The sequence below is a fragment of the Biomphalaria glabrata genome, chromosome 7 (assembly GCF_947242115.1).
Source record: "Biomphalaria glabrata chromosome 7, xgBioGlab47.1, whole genome shotgun sequence".
Taxonomy (NCBI): domain Eukaryota; kingdom Metazoa; phylum Mollusca; class Gastropoda; family Planorbidae; genus Biomphalaria; species Biomphalaria glabrata.
In genome coordinates, this window is record NC_074717.1 from 45,712,094 (window position 1) to 45,736,994 (window position 24,901).

General features: G+C 38.5%; 1 long non-coding RNA gene across 1 annotated transcript in view; it reads right to left on the reverse strand.

Annotated features, from left to right (window-relative positions):
* Positions 1-10,201: 10,201 nt before the first annotated feature.
* The window catches only part of LOC129927177 (uncharacterized), a 21,682-nt gene continuing 6,982 nt past the window's right edge, over positions 10,202-24,901 (reverse strand). The window contains exon 3 of the long non-coding RNA XR_008778777.1: positions 10,202-13,595. This is a non-coding gene — a long non-coding RNA (uncharacterized LOC129927177). The remainder of the gene's footprint in view (positions 13,596-24,901) is intronic.

Here is a 24,901-nt window from a genome sequence, read left to right on the forward strand (position 1 = left end):
ACGTAAATAATTAACATGGTTTTCGCGACCTCCTGATTTTCCAGGACCTCCAGGAAATCTCATGAAAAGGCCTGAACTTTTTTGAATTTATTCAGATCTCCTGAAGAATAGACGAAATTGACATTTAGGGGTGCCAATAAATAGAATGTGTCATTGCGAGCTTTCATTTGATAAAAATTTATTGTTAAGACGAAAGAAGGCCTATTTTCTAATTCAAAAAAAAATAATTTTGACATTATGCTTATCCCTACCCAGACTAGGCCCCGCGCGATCCGTTTCGCATAGGGCCCGCAAATGCTAGGGCCGGCCCTGCTAGTAGATATCACTCTTAAGAACTTTAAAAGGAAGGGTGTGATAATAACTTCAAAAGGAAGGATGTGCTAATATTATATGATATTACGTCATTGTTTGTTGTTTATGTTTTGTGCGAAAGCAAAAGGATTAGATGGAAATAAAAAAGGAGTTTCCATTGAATGGAGGAAAGAAAAATAGAGGGGTAATAACTCGAGTGTGAAGTTTAATTCTGAAATTATAGACGCCAAACCCGAATAATGGACTATTTTAGCATTATTAAGAATAACTTTTAGATCTGTTATACTCGATTCTGTAAATTTTGGTTCAAGGTTAAGTAGTGTAGCCACACAATACTCGTCATTTAGATCTATTATTAGTAAAGGTAACAAGATAACTGGAATTTGCTGTATATCATGCAGTTTTATTCGTGGCAACAAAGTTTAAAATGTTAAACTAACTTTTAAAAAAACTTTGATCTCTGTGGGAAAAAATATTTTTAAAATGTCAACAAAGTCAACGTACTGATAGACCTAGATCTAGGTTTAGTCTTTGTGATAAATTTAATCTATAAATGTTGAAAAAAAAATCAATCAAATATATTAATTTATGTATTTACAACTTTATTTCGGACACCCATTTGGGGGCCCCCCCTAGGTGGGGGCCCGGGGGGATTTTAAAATTCTCCCCCCCCCATCCCCCCCCTAGTTACGCCACTGCACACACACACGCTCAACACTCACACACGCTCGCGATATATTCAAGAGAAGGTAATTATTACTTTATCCAGGAGAAATTATGGGCTAGATCTTGAAATTTAAGTGCAATTATGATTAATTTTTCACTCGAGGGGTTTTGTTTGGACAGAATTTAAAAGACAGATTTTTAAACGCGTCCTAATCCCTTGCTCGCATTTCATTGGCTGATGCTAATTATGTCTGACGTCATTCTAGATAAATGAGTGGATTGACTTTTGCATCATCATTACGTATGCATCAAAGTTTTAAAATCTAGGCCATCATTTCAAACAATTCTTTGATAGTGTCAATATAACAGCTTTTTTGTTGGCATCATACAAAAGGATTATATTAGATGTTCTTAATTAGCAAAATAAAATTGCAATTCGTAACATATTTAAAGGGATTGGATAGTTGAAACAAAATTTTGTAAACTATTTATATAGCCTAAAAATGTACAAAGATGATTAATGTTATATATTGTTCTTTGAAAGTCTGAAATATATACACACACACACACACACACACACACACACACACACACATATATATATATACATATATATATATATATATATATATATATATATATATATATATATATATATTTAAATAGCTTTTATATAGCTCAACTTACAAGCTTGTAACATCCTCATAGCTATATGGTCTAATCTCTTTCGGGGACCTGTGCATGGAGGGGGGTATCTGGGAAAGGGTGTTCCGTGCTGCAGATAGGCGCTCAGCAAACAGAACTCTACTGATAGGTAGCCTAGCCAAGCCCTCTAGATAGGCGCTCAGCAAACAGAACTCTACTGATAGGTAGCCTAGCCAAGCCCTCTTGATAAGTAGCCTAGCCAACCCTTCTAGATAGGCGCTCAGCAAACAGAACTCTACTGATAGGTAGCCTAGCCAAGCCCTCTTGATAAGTAGCCTAGCCAACCCTTCTAGATAGGCGCTCAGCAAACAGAACTCTACTGATAGGTAGCCTAGCCAAGCCCTCTTGATAAGTAGCCTAGCCAACCCTTCTAGATAGGCGCTCAGCAAACAGAACTCTACTGATAGGTAGCCTAGCCAAGCCCTCTTGATAAGTAGCCTAGCCAACCCTTCTAGATAGGCGCTCAGCAAACAGAACTCTACTGATAGGTAGCCTAGCCAAGCCCTCTTGATAAGTAGCCTAGCCAACCCTTCTAGATAGGCGCTCAGCAAACAGAACTCTACTGATAGGTAGCCTAGCCAAGCCCTCTTGATAAGTAGCCTAGCCAACCCTTCTAGATAGGCGCTCAGCAAACAGAACTCTACTGATAGGTAGCCTAGCCAAGCCCTCTTGATAAGTAGCCTAGCCAACCCTTCTAGATAGGCGCTCAGCAAACAGAACTCTACTGATAGGTAGCCTAGCCAAGCCCTCTTGATAGGTAGTCTAGCCGAGCCCTCTTGATAAGTAGGCTAGCCAAGCCCTCTTGATAGGTATCCTAGCCAAGCCCTCTTGATAAGTAGCCTAGCCAACCCCTCTAGATAGGTAGCCTAGCCAAGCCCGCTTGATAGGTAGCCTAGCCAAGCCCCATTGATAGGTAGCCTAGCCAAGCCCCATTGATAGGTAGCCTAGCCAAGCCCTTTTAATAGGTAGCCTAGCCAAGTCTGCTTTATAGGTAGCCTAGCCAGGCCCTCTTGATAGGTAGCCTAGCCGAGCCCGCTTGATAGGTAGCCTAGCCAAGCCCTCCTGATAGGCGCCTAGCCAGGCCCCATTGATGGGTAGCCTAGCCGAGCCCTCTTGATAGGTAGCCTAGCCAAGCCCTCCTGATAAGTGCCTAGCCAGGCCCCATTGAACGGTAGCCTAGCCAAGCCCTCTTGATAGGTAGCCTAGCCAAGCTCCCTTAATAGGTATCTGAGCCAAGCTCCGTTGATAGGTATCTGAGCCAAGCTCCGTTGATAGGTAGCCGGGTCGTTTAAGCCTCTGGGCCACACATCCAACATAAAGTGATTTCCAGGATATAATGTCTCGAACGTTATATTTTGTTTGTTTTTGAAGTATTGAATGGGTAGAGATCTGTTGCAGTCTTTTGTTGACATTGTGTCCAGTATTTCACCCTGTAGGTATAAACTTATAATTGGTTTTTATCCCCTGAATGTCAGACAAACTCACCAGTAGCGTCCGACCTAGACCAGTAATTTTAAAATGAGCAGTACATGTGTACAATAGACTTGAATAGAGGACTCGAACAACGGAACCCCCGACGCGACCAGGTACAAGTGTAACATTAACTTAGACCATCAGGCTCAACGAATAAAATATAAAAAAAAAGCTTTCTAGTCTGTATTGCTATCTGGCCGCCGGATCACTACCGATGGTCACGTGATTACTCGCCCCTCCCAGAGTCCACCCCATCCCTTTCTTTCTCGGGGCTTATCTCTGTTTCGCCATATTTTCTTAGCCATCTTCTCTCAAGAACTTAGGTACCCTAGTGTCGCTATTATGTCAATGTGTCACATGTCATGATTATTCATCATTTGTTTCAGCACGAAAAAGTTCAAAGTCCGTTTACACTAAACAATCCTGGTTGTCAGTTTCTATTGGTCAGTCAATATAGGCTAAGTTTGCCCTTACAATCTATATATATATATATATATATATATATATATATATATATATATATATATATATATATATATATATAAAATTCTCTTCTTCCCTCAACAGTTCAAACGAGTAGTAAGGAGTAAAGGAAAGATCACTCTGCGGATAGTCCACGAGAAAACAAGAGGGGGGGGGGGCAGGACCGTTGCAATATCACTCTTTGTTTTTTTTATTTCTACCTCACGTTTAAAAAAAAAAAGGGGGGGGGGGAGTAATCTACTCTGTAATAACTATCGAGGCGACGCTCAAGAGTTTGGACACAATGGAAAGATCACTCTTTTATTTTTGCAACTCGGACGGAGGGAGTTATCCTAGGTAATTTAAGAGTGAAAAAAAAAAAAAAAAAGACAATTTTCGTCTGTATATTTCAGGAGATTGGTATGAGTTTTCAAAAGATTTTAATAATTTCCGGATATTTCCAGGACTTTTTCGTATATTTTGCAATTTTAGAAGATTTCCAGGACCTACTGTTAAATCGACAAGAGACCGCGGGAAATCTGTTATAAGTTATAAAATGGTTTAATTTAATAATTTGCACACCTAAAATTAGCGCGGATCCTATAAAAGTGCTGGGCCCACTGAGGTGGCCCAAGGTTGGCCCTGCAAAATAGCGGCCGGTCGACTAGTATGTCATATAGATCTAGTGCTTTTTCTTTTTCTCTAGCCATGGAACGTAAAAAAATAGTTCCACGTCACGTGACTAATGACCGCTACAGAGACAGGAGTGGCAGGGGTTTAATGAAATGCAGAAATACTTCTGTTCCGTCTGTGGGTGGAGTCCTACATCGTTCTCATGTCATTAGAAGTATTACCAATATAGCAGGTGCATGAACCGTCCGTAACGTGAACAAATGCAGATCTGATGTCCTGAACTGAGTGTCACAGACAGTAGCGGCCTTATGGGGTGGCAAGTGGGGCAACCGCGCCAGGCCCCGCGTCTGAGAGGGGCCCCGCGATTGGAGATTCCCTGTCTCCGTCTGCTTCGAAAAGCAGATCAGTTCTCATAGACTAGGATTTGTTAAACTTGGTTAAAATTTTTATTGCCATTGTTAGGGTTCTCCTTTCTAATGAATAGTTACTCCTCGACTCCGGCAGGTTTGAAAGGAATTATTACTTAGTTTGTAAAATTCTCATTATACAACAGTTTCTGAATCATTAGTTACGTTCACTAACCTTAGAGCCAAAATCTTTCATGCAGAACAATTACAGTACAGTATATAATGTAGTCAAACGGCCAACGTAAGGTACTATGCTTGTCAAATGTTTTACATGTTTCGGATGTTCCTTCAGAGTCGAAGATAATTACTTCCTAGTCCAAACCTCCCGCAGGACGACGGGGGATGGGAGCGGGCACGGTTCGAACCAGGGACCGTCGATAAATCTGAACGACAGTCCAGCGTGCAAACCGCACGACCAGGCAGCCATCCATGCTTAAGCGTAATGGCTGACGAACCCGTTAGCGTAATGGGGTATGGTATATATGGTACCCTTACGGCTCAGGGCCCTACTTAAGGCCGCCTCCCTCCACAGAGTACTGGAAATTTTTCACGATAAATTAAACAATGTCAAGGACACTAATCTGAGCATCTATGTTGCCAACTAGATAAGAAAAAAATGAGCTAGAAATGGAAGAGCGTATAAAAATTGATCCTGCGGGGCTAAAAAAAGCGCGCGCACACACGTACACACACAACCATACAGCACCGCTCATACACACTTCCTTTATTCTGTACACTGGAGACAGTAAAAAGCTTGTGTTCCCAAACATAGATGTAGGTGTGTAATAGACGGAAGGAACATGGTATATTTTAACTGTAGGTGGGAGTGTTTCATTTCATCTGAGCTGCATTGTTTATTGAGCTAGGTTGTTTATTGAGCTAGATTGTTTAGTGAGCTAGGTTGTTTATTGAGCTAGATTGTTGATTGAGCTAGATTGTTTATTGAGCTAGATTGTTTATTGAGCTAGATTGTTTATTGAGCTAGATTGTTTATTGAACTAGATTGTTTATTGAACTAGATTGTTTATTGAGCTAGGTTGTTTATTGAGCTAGGTTGTTTATTGAGCTAGGTTGTTTATTGAGCTGCATTGTTTATTGAGCTAGATTGTTTATTGAGCTAGATTGTTTATTGAGCTAGGTTGTTTATTGAGCTAGATTGTTTATTGAGCTAGATTGTTTATTGAGCTAGATTGTTTATTGAGCTAGGTTGTTTATTGAGCTAGATTGTTTATTGAGCTAGATTGTTTATTGAGATAGATTGTTTATTGAGCTAGATTGTTTATTGAGCTAGATTGATTATTGAGCTAGATTGTTGATTGAGCTAGATTGTTGATTGAGCTAGGTTGTTTATTGAGCTAGATTGTTGATTAAGCTAGGTTGTTTATTGAGCTAGATTGTTTATTGAGCTAGATTGTTTATTGAGCTAGGTTGTTTATTGAGCTAGGTTGTTTATTGAGCTAGGTTGTTTATTGAGCTGCATTGTTTATTGAGCTAGATTGTTTATTGAGCTAGATTGTTTATTGAGCTAGGTTGTTTATTGAGCTAGATTGTTTATTGAGCTAGATTGTTTATTGAGCTAGATTGTTTATTGAGCTAGGTTGTTTATTGAGCTAGATTGTTTATTGAGCTAGATTGTTTATTGAGCTAGGTTTAGATTGTTTATTGAGCTAGGTTGTTTATTGAGCTAGATTTTTTATTGAACTAGATTGTTTATTGAGCTAGATTGTTTATTGAACTAAATTGTTTATTGAGCTAGATTGTTGATTGAGCTAGATTGTTGATTGAGCTAGATTTTTTATTGAGCTAGATTGTTTATTGAGCTAGATTGTTTATTGAGCTAGATTGTTGATTGAGCTAGATTGTTGATTGAGCTAGATTGTTTATTGGGCTAGATTGTTTATTGAGCTAGATTGTTTATTGAGCTAGGTTGTTTATTGAGCTAGACTGTTTATTGAACTAGATTGTTTATTGAGCTAGGTTGTTTATTGAGATAGATTGTTTATTGAACTAGATTGTTTATTGAGCTAGATTGTTTATTGAACTAAATTGTTTATTGAGCTAGATTGTTGATTGATCTAGATTGTTGATTGAGCTAGATTGTTGATTGAGCTAGATTGTTGATTGAGCTAGATTGTTTATTGAGCTAGATTGTTTATTGAGCTAGGTTGTTTATTAAGCTAGATTGTTTATTGAACTAGATTGTTTATTGAGCTAGATTGTTTATTAAGCTAGATTGTTTATTGAACTAGATTGTTTATTGAGCTAGATTGTTTATTGAACTAAATTGTTTATTGAGCTAGATTGTTGATTGAGCTAGATAGTTTTTTGAGCTAGATTGTTGATTAAGCTAGGTTGTTTATTGAGCTAGATTGTTTATTGAGCTAGATTGTTGATTGAGCTAGATTGTTTATTGAGCTAGATTGTTTATTGAACTAGATTGTTTATTGAACTCTAGGTTGTTTATTGAACTCTACATTGTTTATTGAGCACTAGATTGTTTATTGAACTCTACATTGTTTATTGAGCTCTAGATTGTTTATTGAACTCTACATTGTTTATTGAGCTCTAGATTTTTTATTGAATTCTACATTGTTTATTGAGCTCTAGATTGTTTATTGAACTCTACATTGTTTATTGAGCTCTAGATTTTTTATTGAACTCTACATTGTTTATTAAGCTCTAGATTGTTGATTATAAAGACTAGCTAGTTGTTATGTTTACTTCATTATATGTTTCTATAAAGGGATATGGCCGTTAACACGTTCGAATCCCTATGGAGAGTTTTCTCTGATGACGTCACTTCTATCCACTGTTAATGAGTACTTGCCACCAATCAAAACATGTCGCTTGTCGCTAATGACAACAGTACTTGTTTGGTGACATTATTATCTGGCGAGAATTTTTTTTCCCCAGCAGAGCTAAAAATAGCGCAGTAGTTTGAATTACTTTGTTATTTTTCTCCTTCCGATTCTCGTTCATTCTAAAATGTCTTATTCCATACTCTAGAACAAGTGCTCCTTCTTCCCTAGTGCCATTAGAGAATGGAATGGGTTGCCTGAATCAGTCAGGAAAACCAACGACTTAGCAGAGTTGATGTCATTTATTAACGCGCATGTCAAGACTGACACATAAAAGGCGTAGGACATAATTATCTTATTCAATTTGAACGGTGTTCTATGATCTCACTACTCACTACTCACTATTCAAACATGCATCTAAATATAGAATCACCACAACGTGAACATGACACAGCGTCAGCGTGATGGCAACAGCGCAGCATCACCATTCTGACAGCAGCAGCGTATCAGCTCCCGAGTGAGAGTGCCAACTGATAACACCAGCCTAGAAACGCCAACGTGAAAGTTCAAACGTGACAATACCTAAGTGGCAATGCCAGCGTAAAAGTGAGCGCTAACGTGACAGTACCAACGCGACCATATCAACGCAGCAGCGCTAACGTGACAGTACCAACGCGACCATACCAACGTAGCAGCGCTAACGTGACAGTACCGACGCGAACATACCAAGGTAGCAGCGCTAACGTGACAGTATCAACGTGACCATACCAACGTAGCAGCACTAACGTGACAGTATCAACGTGACCATACCAACGTAGCAGCGCTAACGTGACAGTACCGACGCGAACATACCAAGGTAGCAGCGCTAACGTGACAGTATCAACGTGACCATACCAATGTAGCAGCGATAACGTGACAGTACCGACGCGACATTACCAACGCTACCATATCAACATAGCAGCGCTAACGTGACATTACCAACGTGACCATACCAACGTAGCAGCACTAACGTGACAGTACCGATGCGACATTACCAACGCGACCATATCAACCTAGCAGCGCTAACTTGACAGTACCAACGCGAACATACCAAGGTAGCAGCGCTAACGTGACAGTATCAACGTGACCATACCAACGTAGCAGCACTAACGTGACAGTATCAACGTGACCATACCAACGTAGCAGCGCTCACGTGACAGTACCAACGTGATCATACCAACGTAGCAGCACTAACGTGACAGTACCAACGTGACCACACCAACGTAGCAGCGCTAACGTGACATTACCAACGTGACCATACCAACGTGACCATACCAACGTAGCAGCGCTAACGTGACAGTACAAACGTGACCATACCAACGTAGCAGCACTAACGTGACAGTACCAACGTGGCCATACCAGCATCAAAGTGTCACTACTAATGTGGCAGCACCTACACAGTGATTGGTTGATGATGTACTGGTCTCATACATTTCTCGTGGGACATTAAAAAAACAGCCAAGTTGGCAGCAATACGATGATTTGAAAGCTTGAAGTTGTCTTCGGGGATGTAGAATTTCTGTTCGATTTTCCAACATCAATTCATCCTGAAATGTCACTATTTTTTATTTTTTTTTTGTCACTCACTGTGTATTTATGAGCGGAAAGTTGAGACTTAGTTTTCTTGAGGTGAGGAGTCCTAAACGGAGGCTGCATATTTTATTATTGGCCTAATCAAGGTAAAATAACATTTTAGTTTTATGTTCTTATTTGACTAGTGGCAACAAAACTTTATAAATAGATGTATAAATAGATCTGAATTTATCAAGTCATTGTTTGTGTATTGAATTTATTAAATCATTGGTCTTGTGTGTTGAATTTATCAAATCATTGGTCTTTTGTGTTGAGTTTATCAAGTCATTGGTCCTGTGTGTTGAATATATCAAGTCATTGGTCTTTTGTGTTAAATTTATCAAGTCATTGGTCTTGAGTGTTGAATTTATCAAATCATTGGTTTTGTGTGTTGAATTTATCAAGTGATTGGTCTTGTGTGTTGAATTTATCAAGTCATTGGTCTTGAGTGTTGAATTTATCAAATCATTGGTCTTGAGTGTTTGAATTTATCAAGTCATTGGTCTTGTGTGTTGAATTTATCAAGTCATTGGTCCTGTGTGTTGAATTTATCAAGTCATTGGTCTTGTGTGTTGAATTTATCAAGTCATTGGTCTTGTGTGTTGAATTTATCAAATCATTGGTCCTGTGTGTTGAATTTATCAAGTGATTGGTCTTGAGTGTTGAATTTATCAAGTCATTGGTCTTGTGTGTTTGAATTTATCAAGTCATTGGTCTTGTGTATTGAATTTATCAAGTCATTGGTCTTGTGTGTTGAATTCATCAAATCATTGGTCTTGTGTATTGAATTTATCAAGTCATTGGTCTTGTGTGTTGAATTTATTAAATCATTGATTTTGAGTGTTGAATTTATCAAGTCATTGGTCTTGAGTGTTGAATTTATCAAGGTTTACATAATCAAGTTATATTCACAGCTCATCTTATGACTTTACAGTATTTTAAAGACTTTTTTCTTATATATATATATATATATATATATATATATATATATATATATATGGGGTTGGAGAGAAAGATATATATATATATTTATTTATAGGGAGAGAGAGAGAGAGAGAAAATTAACATAGTCATCAACAGAAAAAATCCTCTTTATTAGTATATAAAAAGTTTATTGATAACAATAGGTTGACAAACATTTTGTAGAACTTAAAACCACAGGGTTAGTTCACTGTACATAAGGCCAGACAGAAATCTGTGTAGGCCGAGGTAACAAACAAAATGACAGCACTTCGGGGACCACTTAGGTGGTACTTTTAAAAAATGTAAGTGATGGATGATTATTCATCCTGTAAGGGCCCCTTAAGCGGATGTCTATCAATAGATGTATGATAATTCAATAAAGATTATTGCGCGAGAACCCAAGACAATTGTAATGATAGTCCGGAATGCATTTCACACGACGAGGCGACCATCTCATTTATTATTGACATTATTGACATGTATTAATCACATTGGGTCAAACAGTTTATTTGGGCAAGTATTTTAATGACCAAGACCTGATCGAGCAAAATGTACTGAATATGGCTGAGCAAAATATACAAAATATGGCTGAGCAAAATGTACAGAATATGGCTGAGCAAAATGTACTGAATATGGCTGAGCAAAATGTACTGAATATGGCTGAGCAAAATGTACTGAATATGGGTGAGCAAAATATACAAAATATGGCTGAGCAAAATGTACAGAATATGGCTGAGCAAAATGTACAGAATATGGCTGAGCAAAATGTACAGAATATGGCTGAGCCAAATGTACAGAATATGGCAACGTACACAATAACAAATGTTTACACATTTACACATTTACACATTTTGTTGGTAGGGATAAACAAATATTTTGTTTTGAGTCATTCTTCATAGTGGAAGTAAAGGAAAGTTCTCCTTTGAGACCCCAGTGATCTACGGGGCAGATGATGTAAAGGTCATCTGTTTATATGGCCTTCGGTTAACGAGGGTGTCATGTGGCCAGCACAACGACCGACTCCCTTTACTTTTCCCCCCAACTCATTTCAGGTAGCCGTTAGAGCTGGGTCGACTCAGTGGTTCCCCTAAGGATCCCGAAATTAAAACTTATTTAAAATCTTTGATAAAATGGTCCCAAACGTAGAAGCCGGAAGTGGGGCTTTAGGGTGATGCCATGCTGTAAATTAACTTTGTAGAACTAACAGAACTGAAGTGCCACCAAATATTGAAATCTGGAAGGATTTGTTGGTTTGACATGCGTCGAATGTTCCGTCAGAGCGGAAGATTAAGACCTCCCCCTCCCAAACCTCTCGCAGAACGAAAGGCGTTGGTCGCTGGAAGTGTTGGAACCCGAAATCGTCAAGATGACAGTCAAAATCGCATACCACACGACCAGCCATGATAAAGAAGCATACTGCAAGACTTTATTTTTGGATAAGTTTATCCTCACGTTTATCCTCCAAGCTTATTCTTCCGGTTTATCCACAAAGCTTATCCTTCCGGTTTATCCACAAAGCTTATCCTTCCGGTTTATCAACCAAGCATATCCTTCCGGTTTATCCACAAAGCTTATCCTTCCGGTTTATCCTCCAAGCTATCCTTCCGGTTTATCCACAAAGCTTATCCTTCCGGTTTATCCACCAAGCATATCCTTCCGGTTTATCCACAAAGCGTATCCTTCCGGTTTATCCCCCAAGCATATCCTTCTGGTTTATCCACAAAGCTTATCCTTCCGGTTTATCCCCCAAGCATACTCTTCCGGTTTATCAACAAAGCTTATTCTTCCGGTTTATCCACCAAGCATATCCTTCCGATTAATCCTCCAAGCTATCCTTCCGGTTTATCCACAAAGCTTATCCTTCCGGTTTATCCACCAAGCATATCCTTCCGGTTTATCCACAAAGCGTATCCTTCCGGTTTATCCACAAAGCTTATCCTTCTGGTTTATCCACAAAGCTTATCCTTCCGGTTTATCCCCCAAGCATATCCTTCCGGTTTATCAACAAAGCTTATTCTTCTGGTTTATCCACCAAGCATATCCTTCCGATTTATCCTCCAAGCTATCCTTCCGGTTTATCCACAAAGCTTATCCTTCCGGTTTATCCACCAAGCATATCCTTCCGGTTTATCCACAAAGCGTATCCTTCCGGTTTATCCACAAAGCTTATCCTTCTGGTTTACCCACAAAGCTTATCCTTCCGGTTTATCCCCCAAGCATATCCTTCCGGTTTATCAACAAAGCTTATCCTTCCGGTTTATCCACAAAGCTTATCCTTCTGGTTTATCCACAAAGCTTATCCTTCCGGTTTATCCCCAAAGCTTATCCTTCCTGTTTATCAACAAAGCTTATCCTTCCGGTTTATCCACAAAGCTTATCCTTCCGGTTTATCCCCCAAGCATATCCTTCCGGTTTATCAACAAAGCTTATCCTTCCGGTTTATGAACAAAGCTTATCCTTCCGGTTTATCCACAAAGCTTATCCTTCTGGTTTATCCACAAAGCTTATCCTTCCAGTTTATCCCCTAAGCATATCCTTCCGGTTTATCAACAAAGCTTATCCTTCCGGTTATCAACAAAGCTTATCCTTCCGGTTTATTCACCAAAATTCATCCTTCAAGAAGTATACCTAAAAATAGGCAGAAGAAATCACGTGGTCAGTCTCTTGTCACGTACATGCTAATGACATCTGACTGGGAAGAGCGGAGAGCCTAGGACGCACGTGAAAAGGTCCAATGATGGACAACACACACGCACGCACAGACAAAATGACAACTACAAACACAATGTGTACATGTATTATGAAATCCGACAGTTCTGAGAACAAAATTATTGCGTGGGAAAAGTACAGCGATAAACAGACGATCAGATTTGTTTTGGTAAAAAGTGCAGTCTCATCGTCCTAACCAATCGTCTCTTGCCGCCAAAACACGTGACCATGTTTTAGTCCAAAGTGACCTATATTTTGAACGCAGGTCTACAAGGAACATGTCTTTACGAAGTGGCAAAGAAATAAAATTATAACTTTGAAGATTTTAATAATTCAAGGCTATACCAAACGAATTATTTCTCTGTATAAAGAGAAGATGCTGAAATACCAATAACTGAACAATTCGAATAGTTTCATGTTTGGTAGCCTTTTGTTTTCCTGCGCATTTTGAGACTGTTTACACAGGTTCTAGTTGTATCCTTGCGTCGACATAATATAGTCCATCTTCGAGTATAATATCACAGCGTTTCCTGACATCATCACCACTACCGCTGTTGCTACAGCCTCAATATTCTGTGTAATCAACAGCCTGGGGTTAATGACTTCTTGGCTGTGCTGATGGTGCAGCATCTACTGTTAGTCATGCCAAGAATTCTGACCTTATAGATGTTGTATAGGCCCCGCTCTCGGAAGCAGATAATTGGAGTGGCATTCCCGTTCATGTGTCAGCTTCCGTTTCCGGTAGTTTCTTGCAGCTGTTTGATGACCTGCGGTGAGCTGGGGCTCCACTTCTTCGGTCTGATGTCAATCGCTGTGCGGATAAGCTTTTACTAGGCACCGGATTTTTTTCTTTGACCTGTCAAATGTAGCAAAAGAAAAACAAATCTTAGTGAATTTCAATTTGTTTTGGCATAAATTTAATAACAAAGAGAGACAGACAGACAGACAGACAGATAGAGGAGAGAGAGGGCAGTAAAGAAACAAAATACACATTCTTACATTTGATATAACGTTGGGCGATTCCGTCTAATCCACAATAATCAAACATACACATATACATACATACTATGGCTATTCACCCCGTTTTCAATAGCTGACAAATTCTAGAGAATCGTGAGTTAATAACATAAATCAAATTAATGGCCAGAAAATGCAAAAAAATGTTTGATTTAATTTTTCGAAAAACATAGTAAAGAAAAGTTCAGATTTCTTTCCCTTTAGATTTGGAATAAAAATGATTTTAAATTTTCTGTCAGCAGAATAAAAAAACGTATTCATTGAAGACTGGTCGTGTGGTTGGCGCTCTGGACTGCCGTATCAGTGGTCTTGGGTTCAAAACCAGCCTTCTGCAATCTCCCGATGTCGGGGGGGGGGATGTAATAATTTTCAATTCTAAAGGAAGATGTTATGTTTGATGAGTTATGTTTGATGAGTTATGTTTGATGAGTTATGTTTGATGAGATAAGTTTGTTGAGTTATATTTTATGAGTTATGTTTGTTGAGTTATGTTTGATGAGTTATGTTTTATGAGTTATGTTTGTTGAGTTATGTTTGATGAGATAAGTTTGTTGAGTTATGTTTGATGAGTTATGTTTGATGAGTTATGTTTGTTGAGTTATGTTTTATGAGTTAAGTTTGATGAGTTAAGTTTGATGAGTTAAGTTTGATGAGTTAAGTTTGATGAGTTAAGTTTGATGAGTTAAGTTTGATGAGTCAAGTTTGATGAGTTATGTTTGATGAGTTAAGTTTGATGATTTATGTTTGATGAGTTATGTTTGATGAGGTAAGTTTGATGAGTTAAGTTTGATGAGTTATGTTTGATGAGGTAAGTTTGATGAGTTAAGTTTGATGAGTTAAGTTTGATAAGTTAAGTTTGATGAGTTATGTTTGATGAGGTAAGTTTGATGAGTTAAGTTTGATGAGTTATGTTTGATGAGGTAAGTTTGATGAGTTAAGTTTGATGAGTTAAGTTTGATGAGTTAAGTTTGATGAGTTATGTTTGATGAGTTATGTTTGATGAGTTATGTTTGATGAGTTAAGTTTGATGAGTTAAGTTTGATGAGTTAAGTTTGATGAGTTAAGTTTGATGAGTTAAGTTTGATGAGTTATATTTGTTGAGTTATATTTGTTGAGTTATATTTGTTGAGTTATATTTGATGAGTTATATTTGTTGAGTTATATTTGTTGAGTTAAGTTTGTTGAGTGCATAAAGGCAGCACAAAAAAAAAAAAACAACTTCTAGTGCATTCCCTGTCCCTCGAGTATTATCTTATCTTATCTTATATAATACAGACGTTACTTCAAAAAAGAAGATGATTACGTCCTACGCGTCAAGCATTTAGTCATGCATATTAACCAATGATTTGAATTCTGCAAAGTCACTGGTTTTCCTGGCTAGCTCAGGCAACCCATTGCATGCTCTAATAGCACTAGGGAAGAAGGAGTATTTGTACAAATTTGTCCTAGCATATGGGACGAGGAATGTGCCTTTATTCACAAAAGAGATATCGGACCATCGCTCTGAACATGCTTAAGAACCATCAAACACCTGATATATAGTAATAATAACTTAATTAAGGCAGAAGAATCTTTTGTTTTTGACCTAGCACGTAATAAGAATATTATTTGGGGATATTGTTAAGGGGAGACTACAATGAAATTTGTTTACCATGATTAATCTCTATCCAGACATTGCCAGAGAATGACTGATAGCTCATGAATCTAACTCATCATTTGCACGACAAGAGATATAATTTATCAAGAGCTAGCCGGATTTGAACCCGGCCCGTTTGTGTATCACTGATCTAGCGCCAAGTTTACCAACATTTTAGCCGACTTAATAATATGTCTAATATAGAATGCTGTGAAAACGGGTTTTCCCGAATTTTTAAAAAAGTTTCTTTCTTTAAAAGAGATTATTATTATTTTTTTTATTTTTAGGGCCCTCCGGTCGTGAGAGGGATATACAACATACACTATGGTCTACATCATGATCTAAAGAACTATAGTCTCTATTTATGTTCTTTACTCCAGCCGCTTGTTCTCTAAACTGACCTCCTTCTACACACAGTCCTGACACACTGCTGTTCACTCAAGCATGTACACTCAAGGTCCACTGGTCATTTCATACACAGGCACACACACTGCACTACCAGCCACTCAAAACCAGGGGCGGACCGGCTATATGGGCATTTGGGCAAATGCCCGGTGTGCCGGTACCCAAATGGGCCGGTAGGACCACCGAAATGGCCTGATCGAAGCCACCATGGCACATTTCAAATTGTTAAAGGTTTTATAATATTCTTCTTCTTATTTTTTATAAAAGGCCCTCTGAGCGTCGTGTTTAAACAGAAAGTCTTTCACAGACATTACAGTGTAATACTATTTTAATCAAACACATTTTCCGAAAATAAAATGTAGAATGTAGACAGTGCTACTAGTAGGCTTGATCCTTTTAGGGCTACATAATTGCTGATTTAAAAAGACGCTATATTGCTTATTAAAATATAGAGTTCACTGTATGCATGCATATCGATACATTATCAAACTTAACAATGATTTTTAAGGACAGGTACAGCTAGAAATGGATGCCTATCACATGATTGAGAATTTGTGGGCCGAATTTTATAGAAAGCCCGGGTCGATTTTGACACCCAGTCCGCCCCTGCTCAAAACACATACACTTACTATCACAGATATCAAGATTGGTCAAACTGTTTTGATTTCTATGCGGGAGATCCATCCATTTATCCATGCATACATACATACATACACACATACTCCTTACATTCTACTTTACATATTAGGTTCGCATAACAACTTAAATATAAACATATTGCGTTTCTATACAGATGAACTAGACCAGAACTAAACTTTGGTATGACATTAAAACTTGAATATCATAAAAAAAAAGGCCAATCTTGCTTTTCATTTATTTTAACCCTTTCGTTAACTGTGTCCATTGATTGGGGTTAGTGTTAGTTAGCGTAATGTGATATCAAGTCAGTAGTCTACTTGGTTGGAGGCAAAGGTGGGGGGGGGGGGCAATTTTTCAGGGCTTCATTAGTCAGGGCGTGGGTGTCCTTCACCGAGTCAAACTTTTTAGGCATTAGAAATATTTTGAGACAATCAAAAAGAAACGACCTATGAAAACCAAGCTAAACCAGACTCACCCCGTCTGTCTGTCTGTCTGTCTGTCCGGTACATAATGTTTACACGTTATTTCTCACACCTTTCATTTTCGAATCAATAAAAAAATTAAACAATTAATTTGATAAAGAAAAGGTTAATGAAGTTTACAGTATTGAGATACATGGCGGTAATGAGCAGTTCTTTCCTTTAAAAAAGCTTTGTTTTTTTTTTAACCCTTAAAACGCGTGTGGTAGTTGAGCCTCTAAACATCAGAAGAGTAATTCCATTTTGATTGCACTCATTGTTAAACAGCTTAGCACCTTAAGGGTTAAAGTTTGTTTTTTTTCATTTTGCTAGTCTCTACTATAAGCCAGACTTTGGACCAAAGTTTAGACTCTACAGATCTCTTTGGGAACATAGAAAATGAGTTTGTCCTCGTCTTTGTTTACGTTGGGGGATGGGGTGGCTGAGTGGAAAAGCGCTTGGCTTCCAAACCATAGTGTCTCACGTTCAAATCTCGGTGAAGACACGGATTTCTACTTTCGGGATATTTAGTACTTTCCTGAGTCCTCCCGACTCAAGTGGCTACCTGACATCAGTTCGGGAAGGCGGTTGGTCATTGTGCTGGCCACATGCCACCCTTGTTAACCATCGGCCAAAGAAACAGATGACCTTTACCTTATCTGCCCCATAGATCGCAAGGTCTGAAAGGGGAACTTTCCTTTTTTTTTTCAATGTAAACATAGAAAAGACATTTACACTCATCTCTGTTACCATGGAAACGAGAAATGCATCCAAATTAAGTTAATGTTGAAAAATTATTGACATTCAATGGCTTACTAGATCTACACATTTTGTCTACACAATACACATTTCATCTACACAATACACATTTCGTCTACACGATGCACATTTCGTCTACACGATACACATTTCATCTACATAATACACATTTTATCTACACAATACACATTTTGGATAACTTAGCCCAGAAGCCCTTCATCAGCGTTTACGTCAGAGGTTGATCTTGCCGGCCAGACTCCCACCGGGTTCACTGACTAGATGACGGATCGGAAGTCGGACATTATTTCACGGCCTGCCAACTTGTTTCAGCTGCATAATTCTAATGCCCTAAACCCATAATGCCCCGCGCCGTGGTTCTAGATCCACATCTTGTTGATAACCCGGTTATTTTTATCCTAATTATAAAATGTCTTTTAAAATATATTTCTACTCATTTTCTTTCGACTAAATATAGACTCAGGATTTATACAGATGACAGAGAATTACTGGGGGGGGGGGGGCAGTTTTTTTTTTTTAAACGGAATAGAAAATAACATAAGTTTTTTTTTTTTTACATTTATTTTAGAGCACCCCCCCCCAAAAAAAAAATCTATTCAAAAAGTACAAAAATAGAAAGGGAACTCAAAAGTGCAATACATGTTCTAGCTAGTACATTTTTGTTTTGAACAAAACGGGACTCTAAATATTTTAATTTTATAGTATTCTTTTTATTTCTTTTTTTTTTTTGGGGGGGGGGGGGTTACTTAAATTCACAAGGGTCCATTCATTATCTTTCGATACAGAAGGAATCTTATCTGTCCTCTATATATTCATTTTTTCCATTTTCTTTTTTATTTAAACTTTTTGTTTTGAAACCACTTACTAAATTTTATGTTCCGATTTTGCGTTTTCATGTCTAGTTAGCGCCGGTTATGGCTATTATAGCAATAAAATGGTCAATAAAATTGTCATCTATCAAACTTCTGGTCTGTCTCGATCTAAGTTTCTGTCCGACGAATTCCTTTAAACTTTGGGATTGTCTACATCAGTAGAACGAGCTAGATATAAACCCCACATTGCTTCGTATCGCATTCTCTTCTTTTCCTATCTTCCTCTGTTTTATTGTTTCAAGAACGTAAGCAGGTTTCAGAAAATAGTGGAAACAAAGAGATGAATTTCATGAACGACGTCTAGGCTATAGTAGCAACAAGTCACTTTGATTCCAAGTCCAGGCTAGAGTAGCAACAAGTCACTTTGATTCCAAGTCTAGGCTAGAGTAGCAACAAGTCACTTTGATTCCAAGTCTAAGCTAGAGTAGCAACAAGTCACTTTGATTCCAAGTCTAGGCTAGAGTAGCAACAAGTCACTTTCATTCCAAGTCTAAGCTAGAGTAGCAACAAGTCACTTTGATTCCAAGTCTAGGCTAGAGTAGCAAGAAGTCACTTTGATTCCACGTCTAGGCTAGAGTAGCAAGAAGTCACTTTGATTCCACGTCTAGGCTAGAGTAGCAACAAGTCACTTTGATTCCAAGTCTAGGCTAGAGTAGCAACAAGTCACTTTGATTCCAAGTCCAGGCTAGAGTAGCAACAAGTCACTTTGATTCCAAGTCCAGGCTAGAGTAGCAACAAGTCACTTTGATTCCAAGTCCAGGCTAGAGTAGCAACAAGTCACTTTGATTCCAAGTCTAGGCTAGAGTAGCAACAAGTCATTTTGATTCCACGACTAGGCTAGAGTAGCAACAAGTCACTTTGATTCCATGAATGGGCTGGAGTAGCAAGAAGTCACTTTGATTCCATGAATGGGCTAGAGTAGCAAGAAGTCACTTTGATTCCAAGTCTAAGCTAGAGTAGCAACAAGTCACTTTGATTCCATGAATAGGCTAGAGAGTTGTAACATTGTAAACATTGTACTGTGTAAAGAAGTTTTAAAGAAAATACAAAACATCGAGTAATGAGGGAAAGAAAAAGGTTGGTGTGTGGAGACATCAGGGGAGGCTATTCAGGGGGGAGGTTTTTCAGGGGGAGGCTATAACGACAAGCCTTTGTGCTTTCTCTGTCTGTGATATTTGATAGGGAAATGTGACCAAGTCCAGCAGAACTCTAGCGCGAGATTGGGATTTGAGGAAGAGGGGGAATGGTGATAATAGAAAACTGGAAAGAGTGAAACAGCGAGCTAATTCAAAATGAGAAAGAGGGATAATGAGGAGCGAGAGGAGAGAGATAGAGAACTATCTATGTATCTATCATCTCTATCTATCTATCTATCTATCTATCTATCTATCTATCTATCTATCTATCTATCTATCTATCTGTCTGTCTGTCTGTCTGTCTGTCTGTCTGTCTGTCGGTCTGTCTGTCTATCTATCTATCTATCTGTCTATCTATCTATATATCTATCTATCTATTGTATGTCTGTCTGTTTGTCATTTCGTCCGCCCATCGGGAGAAACAAGATCGAAGCTCGATTATAAAGTAAATCTTTTCTTACCGAGTCGTCTCGTGATCAAACAGTCTAGACGTTTCATTTATTTAGTATCTGGACTCTGGACTTTCAATCTAACCATGTGAGAGTCAAACCAATCTTTAGGGAGCTAGAGATGTAGGTGGGTCAAAGAATCAAGGGGTCGTGTACTAGATAACGCTCGCAAACACATACAACAACACCAATGTAAACACGGCAAACACGATTCGTTTTTTGGACGTACAGTTGAAACCGAGTTGTTTGCAAGCAGCCTAACGAATAGACAATATAACAAAAGAGGAATGTCTTTGCTTTATAATTAAGGAATGTAATTCTAGAACAGAGCTGAAGTTTGTTCAATGAAATGTTGAGCGCGTATTGCGACATAACTTAATGATATATTGGGAAGCAGCTTCTGACATTTTCGAACTGATTCCACGCCCGCCACAATCAATGCTGGCAGAAGTTCACCCTCGCCATCTTTCTATCACAGAGCATGGTGGTTTCTAAAGCAGCTATTGAGTTCCTGATTTTTAAACAAATTGTTCAAAGACTGATTAAAACAGCAAGGACATCTTCAGTTCGACAAGCTTCATCGTAATATTATAGCTTTTATATAGCGCTACCTTCATGCTTATAGCATACTCAGAGCGCAAGGGTCTAATCTCAACTGTGGACCAGTGGGGGGAGGGGGGTATCTGGGAGAAGGTTTTCCGTGCTGCCTTTAGGCACTCAGTGAACACAACTCTGCTCGAGTCGGGTGTCGAGCCTCGAGCCCCCTTCATAGGAAGCCAAGGTAAGTTCAAGCGTACTTAGCCTCTCGATCACGCTTCCCATAAGTAATAATTAGGTACAGAGTAAATAATGTTACACCAATTGAGTCACTCGGAGAGCATATCTAACCATTTAGGTAATCTTCTTTGTCATTGCCCTTAGAATAGAGTCGAGGACTCTTGAAACTCTAGCCCCTTGGAAGTTTCCATTCATCGGCCTGTCTGAACAACTATTTTTTTTTTCTGGGAGGGATTCGAACAGATGTACATTTTTTTACATCTCCAAGACTGATGGCTCGTATCCCAAGATTACTCGGCCAAGCACACGGATGAAGGCCTAGATTACCAGATCGGGAGTGAGGATGTCCACCATAAAACGGCCTCCTTCAGGAACAGCGTATAGATGACATGGTTGTCGGGGCTTTCTTCCACACCTGTCTAACGTACTCTGTCCTTAAGCACCCCAAAAGGGGGGGGGGGGGGAAGAGTTTGCTTTGCTTCAAAAACGACCTAATCGTCTCCACTAGACTACAGTTCTCACTCGAGCACTGAGAAGTCTGCCCGGGTCTCTAAAAACTAAGATTAGTACTGTTTTATTGATCCTTAATAGAAATTTGTTGTGATTACAAGGACTCTTTTTTTTAAATTTGAAAACGCCAACAATAAAATGTTTGTCAAATGTTTTGACGTCCAGCGCGCCAACCGCACGACCAGAAAGCCACCCAAAAAACAACAATAACATTGCACTAAAGACACAACACACAGACGTCGTGATCCTTTTGTCTATCTTATCTTATCTTATATAATACAGACGTTACTTCAAAAAAGAAGATGGGTTTACAAAGTTATGTGACACACTGCATTCATCCGTAATCTTCGGAATTGAAAAACATTCCGATTATTACAGTGGCGTGGCTAGCCATATGCGGGTGGTGCGGGCATCACGGGGCATCAAGTGGTGAGGGGCACACGGGGCATCAAGTGGTGAGGGCCACACGGGGCATCAAGTGGTGAGGGGCACACAGGCATCAAGTGGTGAGGGGCACACGGGGCATCAAGTGGTGAGGGGCACCAAACAAAGGATACATTTTCTCAGTAAAAGCAACACATTTGAGTGTGTATTTAGTTTCAGGCATTTTAAAAAGAATTCACTGCTTCTTGTAAACTTTAATGACCACTGTGCAATGACAATAATATCAATATTTTCTATTCGAATTATCGTTTTCACGTTAATTAGTTAACGGTAATACTGTCATGTAAACAATATCATGGGCTTTTCTCAAAGTCTGAAAAAAATATGGGTGGCGCGCATAGTGCTAGCTCAGATGGAGAAATTGTCACCTCAGGTTAAAATGCTTAGTAGGTAGGAATCGAAGGGCCCAAAAAGGCAAAAAGGTAAAAATCTGAAAAAGGATCTTAGATATCATTCCTTTTCTCTCAAAGCAGAATCTGGGCACTCAATGGGAATAGCGGACAAGTTAAAAAAAGAATGACAAAGAAAAACAAACTAGTGAATTTCTAAAAGTTGGTGAAACTACTATCTAAGTACAATCCCGAGAGTAGCCGACATGCTCTCCGAGCCAAGCTAGATCCAGACCTAATACGTACATGCCCCTATAAATACAAAACGAACTTATTGCAATAAGATTACGGGCCAAATATTTCTCAATTATTTAGACAATACACCTGACATATCAAAACTGGATCAATTTTCTCAAATGTTAAGGTTACGTTCGCATGAATAACCAAGGGGTATAATCACACAAGAAAGATCTACGGATGGAAATTTATTCTTTCTTGGATGGGATAGAGCTCAAGAAATAATCACCCGATATGAGCAATATCATGATGTGGTAGGTAAAAATGAATTTTTGTCGCCATCCCAACGATTGAATCCTCAGATCGAAATCATGCTAAACACGGCATTCAGAAATACACATCACGTCTGGAGCGAAAGATACAAAGAGGCCTTAACTCTTTGTCGCAGTTTCTTAAGAAACCTCTGAGCCTTTGGAGTTACCATCAGCGCGGGATCTGGAGTTAAAACAAATAAATAAATGGCTGGATGATTCAGTTCAAAATATGGTCTTTTTGTGTGTGCATATTTCTGACAATTGCGATAAGTGTGGTTCTATGCGAGCGAAGTGTTTTTGATAAAGAATTAATTGCAATCAAAGCTGGAAAATGTGCGATTCTAATTTGCAATTAATGGAAAAGAAAAACATTTCTAAAAAAATTGTTAATGGTTTTGCGATCAAGAAAACACGTAAGATTTATTTCTGGTATCTTTTTGTTAAATTAATAGTTTTGTTGCAAATTAGTCATACTTTAACAATGAATACACAAATAGTTCGAAAAAACCAACAACATGTCTTTTACACTGTTTAGTCTGTATAATTCTTGGGGGCGGGGGGGGGGGGCATCATATAACCTAGCTACGGTACTAATTATTATGACACCGGTATTTTTTTCTCCACACAAAATAATAGTTTTATTCAATGTTTATTATGATATTTACAACTAAAATTTAAGAAAATGGATGTAATTTCCAGGCGTTTTTTCACATAACTTTTTAAAATTGTTGTCAGAACTTGAAGCGCGAAGCCGTTGCGCCAAGTGTAGCGTACTGTCGCTCGTGTATGCCTAGTTTGCTATATGCTCGCTTTACTGTTAGACTGTATGGCATACCGTAAGTATCAAATAAGTTACTATTATTATTATAGCTTTTATATAGCGTACTTTCATGCTTATAGCATGCTCAGAGCACTATGGTACAATCTCATTTGTGGACCAGTGGGGGGGGGGGGGTATCTAGGAGTTGGTTTTCCGTGCTGCCTTTAGGCGCTCAGTAAAAAAAAAATATACCCGAATTGGGTGTCGAACCTCAAGTCCGCTTCTAGGTACACAAGATAAGCCAAGTTCACAAGCGCACTTGGCCTCTCGACCACGCTTCCCACACTTTCTGACATAGATCTAATTGTATAAGTCAGTGCTACCTAGGAAATTATGGGTTATACAAACTTAGTACCGTCACAACCCCACAAACATAACCGACTGCCAAGACTACACCCGATGCAATTACACTACCTAGTGCTAAACACATCGATAGGCCTCTAATTTATTATTACACCGGTATTTCTATTTTTTTTAAAAGGAAACCTCAGAATTTGCGATATTCCATTTTAGCTTTGTCATCATAGGAATCCTTGGGCCTTAGGCCTTTTTTCTTTGCCTTTTTTTTTTGAGCTTTTTTTCCTCTTTTTTGGGCCCTCCTGCCTCTTTTTTGGGCCTTCCTGCCTCTTTTGTGGGCTTTTTTTTTCTTTAGATAAGATAAACAGTATTTCTTTTTTTTTTTAAATTGATTAAGCATGTTCGTTTATTAAACAATTTTATCCATGGCTTTTATATTTTTTAAATATTTTTTAAAAATGTTTATTCAGTACTAAAGAGATTACATTGCCAACCACACATAAGTTTACGGTTTACACAACAGTTCACGTTAAAATTGTTCATAAACTGTCCGAACTTGGCGATCACTGGGTTGTCCATTGTCCTCTGCTGTAGACAAAAAGAAGTTTTTGGGATTCTTTCGGAAGGATCTGTCCTTATTTCCAATGGAAGCCCAAAGGTTCCAAGAAGTATAAATGTTTTTGTTGGAGTGATTGAATTCCTGAAACTGTTATGTACCACAAAGCGGGCCAATAAACAGCATTTTTTATTTTTTTTTAAGAAAATAATCCACCGGAAAGTAATAAAATGCATTTTTTAAGCTAATTAAACAATTACTTCAATGTCTTTATTTTAGTTTTTGACTGTGCGCATAAATGTAAGTCTAGGAATACATTTGTTTGTGTGACAACATAAATAGGCGAAGCATTTTTTCCCCAAATATTCAAAGATGCGCATGTCTAAAAGGAGGCTGCTTCTTCCCAAGTGCCACGAAAACATGGAGCTAGCTGCCTGAATCAGCCAGAAAAACCAAATACATTTTAGCACAGGTTAAGTCTCTAACAAG